Here is a 10,663-nt window from a genome sequence, read left to right on the forward strand (position 1 = left end):
TGTGTGTGTGTGTGTGTGTGTGTGTGTGTGTGTGTGTGTGTGTGTATAAATTTACATCTACATATTTCTATGTCTATGAATATATTGTGAAAACTGAGGTCACCTTAATAGCTCCAGTTCCTATTTAATAGCACAGGATTGATTCCAGTTTTCTCTCTTTCTCTTATTTGTTACTTCTTTCTCTGACACGGAGTAATCTGGCTCCCATTTTTCTTAAAATAGAGTCACTTATTTGCCCAGTCCACCTTTTTGCAATCAATCTCCAATCTCCCACCTGCTTAAAGTCAAAGCTCTGTATTGTTAAATTTGAATGGGAAATTTCCATATGAACATATGATTTAAAAATATACACATGTATATTTCCTCCTACCTTTATCCATTGAAGGGCCTAGAAGCATTGACAATCTAGGGGCAGTGAGTACCCCTAGCAAGCAGATTTTGATTTCTAACTCTCATTCTCACTGAAAGGAACCAGGACTTTTTAGGAAAATGGCTGATTCTGGGTCTGGGTGCAGGAATGAGCCTGGGATACCTTGCTGGGCTAGAAAAAGAGCAAATTTAAACGGAGACTTATAGGACAAAAATGGAAAAATTTGAACTTCAAAAAGAGTGACTGCAATGGGATGAAACATGCTAACTATACAAATCTGTAAGTCTATAAAATGATATTCATAAAAGAGAAAACCAAAGACAAAACAAAACAAACAAAACACCATTTGTCACCTATTCCTTACTCTGAAAAGTGATAATTCAAGATAAATAATTATTTACTTTGCCTTTCCAGAAGGAGCAGTTGATGAGATAAATCTCTCTCTCTCGTAAAGGTCATTAGCTAATAAATATAGAATGATTGATAGAAATAGAAAAAATAATCACCATTTTTCAACCCCTAATGAAGGAACTGATTAAGGCAAGAATCATCCGTGGATGATAAAGCCATTAGGTGCTATATTGATGGAGAATTAGATGCTGTAGTGCAGCTGAAGTATTGCTCCACAGATGATCTGATGGTTTAAAAAGAAAATGGAAATTTACAGTGGAGGGAGGAAGCTAGCTCTGGTTTACCGATAATGGTTCAATTAGATATGACACACCTCACAATGTGTTGCAATGCCATGCAGCATAAATAATGATATCTTGCTTAAAATGTTTAACCAGGATGTAATCCAGAGCTCCAAACAGGGAGCTTTACAGGGAATGCATGCTTGAGCATAATAAATTACATGACACTACAAATACAGAAAGTGGGCCATTCTGAGGGACGCCTGGCCTTGTCTTTCCAAGTTAATATCATGCCAAAGAGTGGGGCAGCGGGAGCATTGTTTTAGGTCATAAATGATGAAAGAGATATAACAACCAAACATAACGTGGATTGGATCTTGGTAGGACTAAACTGGGAGAAACATACATTTTTGGAGCAATTGGCAAAATTTGAATATGGATTAAGTATTAGAAAATAATAATAAAGAACTATCATGATTTTTCAAAGCGGTATAATGGTATTGATTTTAACAAGGAAAATATTCTTATTTTTGTGATGTCTATATAATTTATTTAAAATACTTCAGTAAAAAAATTGGTGAGGCAAATATGATAAAAATGTCAACAACTATTAATCTAGATGATAGCTATATGGGTGTCATTATACCCTATTTTTCTCTATGTTTGAAAATGTCATAATAAAAAGTTAAAAGTAATTCTGATTCCCAGTCCCCAACCCAGACCTACTGATTGAGCCTAACCCTCAGTTGGCATCTTATTTTATCAAGTGTGCTATCTCAGTGAGGGACTGGATGAATAAATGTCCTTTTCATCTGTGTCATCTTCTTCAACAAATATTGATCAGGTCCCTGCTGAGAGGCATTGACTTTTCTGGGTCCTAAAAATTCAGCAGTGAATAGATACAAGGGATCTTAAACCCATGGATTTAGCATCTTGCCTTCTCCATAGTAGAATTCTTTAAAACAAACAAGCAAACTTTTAAGAATTGTTAAATATAACAAAAAACACAGAAAACAGCGTAATGACTTGTTGGACAGTAACAACCCCTGCCCCATACAGGACCCAGAACCCTCTCAGTCAGCCAGGACTCTTCCATGGCCCCCAGCTCCAAAGTCACAACCCTCTTCCTCCCCAGAAGAGTAGGTTTTAGAAGGCTATCGTAAGTTCAGAACCCTGCCCTTAATATTCTTCTGAGTAGGACTCGACCCCTCAAAAGTGAGGTTTTACATTTTTCCTTTGGTTCAACAGATTTTCATCTCAAAGTTTTACAAAACAGTACAATTCAGACATGCATTATTAGACATGTGATTTTCACTTTATCATTTCAGGTAAATGGAGCAGCTGTGGGGCAGACTCATTCCTGATTCACAGCTAATTCTGAGAACATAGTATCATAAAGGATCTTCAGATGCAAACGCATAATTCTAGCGGGTTGGGATGAAAAAATTAAAATGTTATTTAAAATAACCTCAGTGCCAGCTTCAGATGAATGAACTTAGGGTCTCGAGAGACTGTCTGCAGAGTCATTATGTTGTACTGCTGTTAAAAGGTGACCCGAGGCATTGCTTGTTAGCTGGGCTGCCTGAATCAAGTGAAAAAATAAGCTTCTCTCCTTAGGAAAAAAACAGAACAAAACAAAACCCAACAAAAAACTTTCAGAGAACTTTAACATTCTCCCCATTTTGATTTTTTTCTCTTCTAAGTCTTTCAGTTCCAGACCTGAAATATTGTAAAAATGGGCAACGTATTCCCTGCCCGACTGTACTCAGAATGCCCAAATCTTGGTTAACAACCACAAGGATGGAAAGGTAGAGATGAATGCATTTTGTCTGGACGTTTCAAAGCTCTCATCCTAGGTAATGTTAAATGCACAATGACACACAACCTTCCCCAGGCTGTTGCGTGCCCTGAATAAAATACTAAGTACATAGTGTAGCATGGGGTGTACCCCCAGGAGTGCAGGAAGAGTTTGCGGGGCTGCTGAGGTGGCGGGAAGGGTTCCAGACTGGGTGGGAACCGGTCTCCCCTTCCAGCAACTCCATCTCCCACCTGGATGGCCATGGGCCCATCTCTATGTGGTGAAGCCTCAGTCCCCTCCTGGGTGAGTGGAGGCAGATTCCTCACAGGGATGCTGTGAGGAGGCACGTGACACCTGCCATTGACTTCGTGCTTCCTGTGGGCCACCGTGTCCCTCACACCTGCTGTCTCCCATATTCTCAGCATTCCCACCCGCGCCCCTGTGATTCACGAGCAACTAGAAAACGGATGAAGCCTAAGCATTTTGAAAAGGGTGTGCTTTACCCTTTCCACTCCCAGCCCCTCAGAGAGTAGGCTGCTCAATTGCATCCTGAGTCCTCAGTTAATAGTTTTAATCTCTCTCCAATTACTTAATCTCTTGAAACCTGGATTTGCTCACTTGAAAAATGAAGATGAAAGGAGGACCTCCCCGCTGGGTTGCCGTGAGGATTAAATTAGATGACGAGTTTTTGCTCTGTAAGTCAGGTGAGGGGTGAGTCGGGAATATTCTGCCAAGTCTGGAGCCTGAGGCCCAGCTGTCCGTGTGGCAGGCTTCGCTGTGCTGCGAGGACCCCCATCTCACCCCTCCTGGTCTGAAGGAGGGGGAGACGATTTGGAAGGAGCGGTCGGTGCTCCAGGATGACAAATGTCGTTTTCAGTACGTGACGGGAACTCCTGCTACGGTCCAGGCTTCCCACAGCAAGCCCTGGAAAACATCGGTGAGAGATGGGGAAAACACAATTGTATTTCCCTTCTCTTTCTGTCACTGCCTTTCTCTAATCAATAAATGTCTCCCAGCTATTGCCTCTGGCAGCTTCCTCGGGGTGTAGAGCCTGACACTTCAAGTTTTAATGAGGAATAATAGCCACATTAAGTCCCCTCCCCAACCCCCTTGTGCAAAGCCTTATATTTGTTTTCTGGAAGAAAAATAGAAGTGTATCATGTTGTCAGTCTTGGGCTGGACATTAGATAAAAACAGTCAAATTGCAACAAAATTTCAGCAAAAGGCTCTGGGGTTTCCAAGAGTGAGGGGTTGGGAAGGGTGGCTCCTCACAGAAGGAACATGGGCTGTTTTCTCTCTGAAAGTCTTAAAGGGCCTTTTGTATCAGAAAGCCATTGGGCCCTCAAGTTGTGTACCGTCTACATTTTATTTCTCTTCATGGTGCTCATTTGAATGCAGGATGTGTGCCCAAGGACTAGGGGCAATAAGGCTGCCCTGAGGACCCTCACCTCCCCTGACTCTCTCCTCTGGCCACTGGCCTAAAGTTTGTCACTCACCGTCATCCCCAGAAGGCCACTGGTGAGGGGTTACATGGGAGGCATTCCTTCCCAATGGCAAAATCCAGAAGAGAGCTTACATGTTCTACAAGGTTTTTTCTCACCTTAGAATTTTAAGCAGTACCTACAATTTCATCTGAAGGGATGGTCATAATGATGTGACTGCTTACACTTGTAGGAACACCTCATTACTTAGAGAAATAGAAAATCTCAGTCTTCATGACATCCCTATGCAGTAGGCTGGCAAGGAGACGTTATTCCAGTCTTATAAATGAGAAGATAGACTGGGGGCTTGAGCTATTAACTTAGGAAGACGTGGTAGTCCATTTTGCCTCAGCAAAATTGTCGGACCAAGGGTGTAAAATAGTTCCTAAATGCACCCTGGTATCCAGTGGCTTTGGAATCAGAATCTTTGCTTGGATGGAAGGAAACTGATATTTATTGAGTGCTTACTCTGTCCAGGGCACCAATGATAAGTTGATTTGGTTTGTTTGTTGATGGGCAACCACCTTCCTGTGTTTTTATGTATGAATTATCCCCACTTTACAGAGAGAACTGAGGCTCAGGGAGTGTATGTGGCTTGCCCTAGTGGGAGGTGGAGGTGGATTTGAACCTGTCTTCTCTTATTCCAAAGCCCAGAACGACCAGGGATCATGGAACACAACTCCTGACTAGACTTTCCTAGCAGGGTCATCATAACAGAGCTTCCCTCAAGCAAGGGAGGTCTTGGCTGGGTGTGATTGTGCAACCCGGGCCTGATTGTCCCAAGAGCCACAAACCTTCTGTGATGAACCGGGTACATCATCTTTGTGGAGATTCGTGGAAATCCTGCGTTAATGTCACTGTTGACAATTTAACGTATTTATGCTTTAGGCTGTATTTCTTCATGCAGTAGTCAAATCATTTAAAAAGGCATTTAAGTAGGCCTGTTTATTAGTTATGCTTCATCTGACTGATAAACAAAATCTGTTGGACTGGCTTGAACTAAAAATGTATTTATTATTAAAACATTACTGAAATATAACAAATTTCCTGGTTTCTTGGGTTTACATGAAATCTCATGGTGTTGATACATTATCCACTCTGATATTTAAATATTTAATTAGGCTCAAAATAAATCATTTTTTCTCTCTTTGTAACTCTTGCTTTGTCATGAAGTTTGTTTGGCTTAATGGCTGGTTAGATATCCCCATAGCAAACTCTTTTATAACTCCATGTTTTTTTTTCCCAAAGAAGACAGAAGTTATAAATATGCATGGAGCAGGAGGCTGTGGGGAAAAAGCAATTTGCAGCTCTTGGTAAATTTGGACGAACCACGCACAGCATCAGAGAATGAAGAAATGTTGTCGTGTGTGCAAATGAGTATGGTTGTTTATTGGAAAATCAGCACTGGGGGTAAAAGTCCAATGGATTGAAAAAAAATTCCATATTAATCACTAGGTGAATGGCTTCTTTTGGCTGGATCACTTGACCCAGAATGATAATGGCATACTCTGTGGTGAGGTACTGCAGAACTATATGTACACACACCCACCTATTTAAGCTTTCAATAAATACAACCATTTTAAACCATTTCAGTAAAATAAATAAAAAAATATTGCACTTCTATTGGTCTGTTTTGCCTCTTGAACTAGCTTGGAGTGTTGCTCATGACAGAAGACACAACAGTTAATTGGTGCTACTCCAAGCTCCTTAGGCTTCAATATTTCCTGCTCTTCAAGCCTCAGCACCTTTTTTGCAACGATAATGGTATTCTTCATTAGCATTGCCACTGTCATGGGACCAACACCCCTGGGACTGGAGTGATGCCACTGGCTTGCTTTCTGACTCCTTCAAAATCCACATCTCCAACCAACTTGGGGTTAACAGTTATGGGATCCTGAAGTCTATTTCTTCCCATATTGGTGACTACTGCTCCCTCCTTTTAAATACATTTTTATTTTATTTAAATTCAATTAACATATGACATATTATTAGTTTCAGAGATAGAGTTCAGTGACTCATCAGTCTTCGGTAACACCCAGTGCTCAGTACGTCACGTGCCCTCCTTCATGCCCATCACCCAGTTGCCCCACCCCCCCACCCTCTCCCCTCCAGCAGCCCTCAGTCTGTTTCCTATGGTTAAGAGTCTCTTATGGTTTATCTCCCTCTCTGATTTCATCTTGTTTTATTTTTCCCTCCCTTCCCCTATGTTCCTCTGTTTTGTTTCTTAAATTCCACATATGAGGGGTGTCTGGGTGGCTCAGTTGGTTAAGTGACTGCCTTTGGCTCAGGTCATGATCCTGGAGTCCCAGGATCGAGTCCCGCATCAGGCTCCCTGCTCAGCAGGGTGTCTGCTTCTCCCTCTGACCCTCCTCCCCTTCATGTGCTCTCTCTCTCTCTTTCATTCTCTCTCTCTCAAATAAATAAACTCTTTTTTAAAAAAAATTCCACATATGAGTGAAATCATATAATTGTCTTTCTCTGATTGACTTATTTTGCTTAGCATAATACTCTCTAGTTCTATCCACATCCTTGCAAATGGCAAGATTGCATTTTTTTGATGGCTGAGTAATATTCCATTGGAGGTATATACCACATCTTTTTTATCCATTCATCTGTCAATAGGCATCTGGGTTCTTTCCATAGTTGTGGACATTGTTGCTATAACCATTGGAGTGCAGGTGCTCCTTCAGATCACTACATTTGTATCTTTGGGGTAAATACCCAGTAGTGCAATTGATGGGTCGTAGGGTAGCTCTATTTTCAACTTTTTGAGGAACCTCCATAGTGTTTTCTGGGGTAGCTACACCAGCTTGCATTCCCACCAACAGAGTAAGAGGGTTCCCCTTTCTCCATATCCTCGCCAACATTTGTTGTTTCCTGACTTGTTAATTTTAGCCATTCTGAGGTGGTATCTCATTGTGGTTCCTATTCGTATTTCCCTGATGCCATGTGATGTTGTGCTGCTCCCTCCTTGATCATAGCTGCTGTGATCAGATTTGGACTGCCTGTAGCAGAGACCACTCTATCTGCAAGAACCGTATGTTTCTTCAGTTGCTCTTTGGGAGTGTACGGATGAGACACGGTAACCATGGCATCGCCTCCAGGGCATTCACGTGCCCCATCTGTGTGTAGTAGCTGTGCAATGGGCATGCCAACATTTTTGACCTTCCAGCCACAACCACATTCTTCCCTGGGATTGGAATGCCAGTTTGCTTAATTATTTCCTAGACACTCCATGAGATTATTGGTAACATCGAATACTGTCCCAACACATTTGCCCCACACGAATGACATGAAAGCCATCAACATCCTTGTCTGGAGAAACAGCATTATAGATCTCTTCCTCGTCAGTGTGCTCTGGAAGAGGCAGCTGAACAAGGAGGCCACCTGTGTTACCATTATTTAGTTTATTGATTCAATTCAACAGTTCTTCCCCTGAAACTGAAGCCAGTTTCACAATGGTGCGACGATTCCCACATCTGCAGCTGCCCTGGTTTTGTTGAGGATGGAGGGGTGACTTGCAGGATTCTCACCAACCAGAACCACACTCCCAACCACCTTGCAGCTTGTGGCCCAATGTCACCCATTCTTCCACCTCCTGCCACACTTCCTGCTTGATCTATGGGCAAATTTCCTTCCAGAAATGACAACAGCTTCATTTTGAACTACCGAGAGGCGGAAAAGGCGATGGCGGAGGCCGCAGCTCTTTGCGGGCCAGGAGGGCAGCCAGGGGGCAGCCGGTGGCCGATGTGGACACGGGGAGGATGCAGCTGCCCTCACCCGTGCCGGTGTCCGCCCGGCAAGTCTAGTCTTCAGTCAACTATTTTAATATTAAAATAATTATTATGTGGCTGTTCTCCAAATGTAGTGATTCTAAGCTTAATAATTCCATTCAACCAGCTAATTTTTAAATTAAAGCAGCAGTATCCCAACTGTTTTAATTACATCCCTCATGAATGAAAAAATGTATCCGCATGCTCTCCCAATCCGTATGGATTTATTTATAAATTATATACCCATGCCAGGATATCAATATGTTATCTACATTAGAAAGGATGCATAAAACGGCAATTTAAAAAGATGACATACAGATAAAAATGAGTGGTTTTTTTCTTACTTTACTCATTACTAGAACAATATCACTCAGTTATGATGATGACTGTTTTAAGCTGCTTCCTTTTAAAAATGCCTTGCTAATCTAATCCTGATGGCTTCATGCTCCCCGTAGCTATAATACAACAAGCACAGCACAAACTCAAGGCATGGCTAATAATTAACAAGAGGGGAGGTAAATCCATATTTTAGGTAGTCTTTCTATTAAGCTTAAGTCTGGAGGTTGATGTTTGGTTGGATAGATCAGAACCTTGCTTTACCTCATAACGTGGCTGATAAAAAGCTCGCCCGTCTGAAGGATCAGAGAGGTGGGCGCAGGTTGTGCCATTTCCTTTTTGTTTACTTATGCTTATTATTTGGGGGGATTTGTCTTTAATCCTCTCCATTTTGTGAAAGGTAGTTTAGTTGAAACCAGATGCTCCATGCCATACATCCACCAAGACACATCTGAATTCCAACATGTGGCCACTGGGTGAAAGTGAACAGCAACAACAAAAAATGTGTCAACTCCTTGCTTAGGGAACTTTCCCCATCACCATACCTAGAGAACCACGGAGGGGGGTGGGCTTGTGTCCCAGGCAGGTCACACCTGGCAAGCTGACCAAGCAGGCGAGGGGCCTGTATCAATGAAAATATTTAAATAGTAGTAAAACTCGACTCATTTCATGGTTACATATAAGTGTAGATCTAAGTGCATCCCGTCTTACAGGGCCCCTACCGTGCATAGACTCCAGGCAGAAAGATATTCGCTACTAACTCACCCTGGAAAGTTCACCGGGAACCATTGCTGCTTATAAATGGACATCCCAGAAAGCTGCTTCTCAGGCGTCAGGTGCTTCCAACATAACTTCACAAGTTTGCCTTACCTATACATCGTCTGTACTCTTAATATTGATACGATATTGACGTATTTTTGTAAGTTAAATTTATTTAAAAAAGAAACATTGTGTCGCTGGCATGAATGGAAAAATTCGTCTCACTTCCCTCTCTCTTGTTTCACAAACCCCCGTCCTTCTGACCACAGTCTGCACCTCGCAGCTGCGAGCCCCCTAGTGCTCCTTGCCCGCCTCCCTGCAATAGCCAGCATTCCGTGCGGCCCGGCGAGACCCCGGATGGGAAAGGGCATCGCCCTGCACCTGCGGACGGGCTTCTCCGCAATCAGTGCCCAGAGGGTGGGGAGGGTGAGTGTGCTGGCAGGCTTGTGCCTTCACAGATCAACTTGTAGACCGTATTTGAGGAAGCACCTCTTTTTTTTTTTTTGTTTACTTCTAGGAAATACAGAACCAAATATAAGACTCAAATGTAGTCGTGATATTGTCCTTATGGCTTGGGTATTTGGGCTAGTGTCCCTTATCACTCCTAACCCTGGGTTTTGATTTCCAACCCTCAGCTGTGTTTTTCTCAGTTCGTATTCATTGTTTGGATTTATGGTTTGCTGGCATTTTTGTGACTGCATTCTTACACCAAGCCACTGCAAAGCTTTGTGGAATGGGGCAGAAGTACATAAGATATCTCACATGACATTCCCTGCCCCCAGATGTCATTACTGGCTTCATCTCTCATGAGGATGTAAGTCTGTGTATCTTATGGAGGACAGCACTAAGGATGCTTTGGATGTCTTATTATATCTGCTTCATGACATTTCACAATCTACTGTATAAATTCTACACAGAGACCGACTCGCTTATTACTCAAAACAAACCTGTGTAAAGGGCACACCAAAAGAATGTGGTAGAATGTGGTAGAAGTGTTAGATGGCCAGTTCTCCCAAGAGACCATTTTCTCTCTCTGTCTCTAGCTCACTTTCTTTCCCTCCCTCTCTCCCTTCCTCACTCTTTTCTCTTATCCCTCCTATTTCCCTCCTTTCCCTCCTCTCCCCTTCTTCCCTCCTCTCTTCCCCTGTTTCTCCTTCATCCTCCCCCTCCCGCACCACCATAAGAACAATCCTGGGCTAGCCTGCTGGAGGTTGAGATAAATCTCCTGAAACGGAACCAATTTGTCACAGCTGAAAGCCATCTTAGAATTGCCAGTGGACCCCAGCTGAGCTCGGTTGAGCCTCTCCCAGAACCACCTAGCCATAGATTTGTGAGAAATCATAAGTGGTGGTTGTTTTTAGCCACTAAGTTCTGGGGTGGTTTGCTGTGTGGCGATAGCTAACCGATCTAGAGACACAGAGATTGAGGTTACGTGACAGCTTGTTGGTGGCAGAGCTAGGAGAAGAATCAGGCTACTTCTTATCCCTGGTCTAGGAGTTTGTCTATCATAGCAT

The 10,663-nt window shown here is 42.7% G+C and overlaps 1 pseudogene; it reads right to left on the reverse strand.

Annotated features, from left to right (window-relative positions):
• Positions 1 to 481: 481 nt before the first annotated feature.
• Positions 482 to 8,722, reverse strand: LOC113922320 (annotated as a pseudogene).
• Between the last annotated feature and the right edge of the window lie 1,941 nt (positions 8,723 to 10,663).

This window comes from Zalophus californianus, chromosome 9 (genome assembly GCF_009762305.2).
Source record: "Zalophus californianus isolate mZalCal1 chromosome 9, mZalCal1.pri.v2, whole genome shotgun sequence".
Lineage (NCBI taxonomy): Eukaryota > Metazoa > Chordata > Mammalia > Carnivora > Otariidae > Zalophus > Zalophus californianus.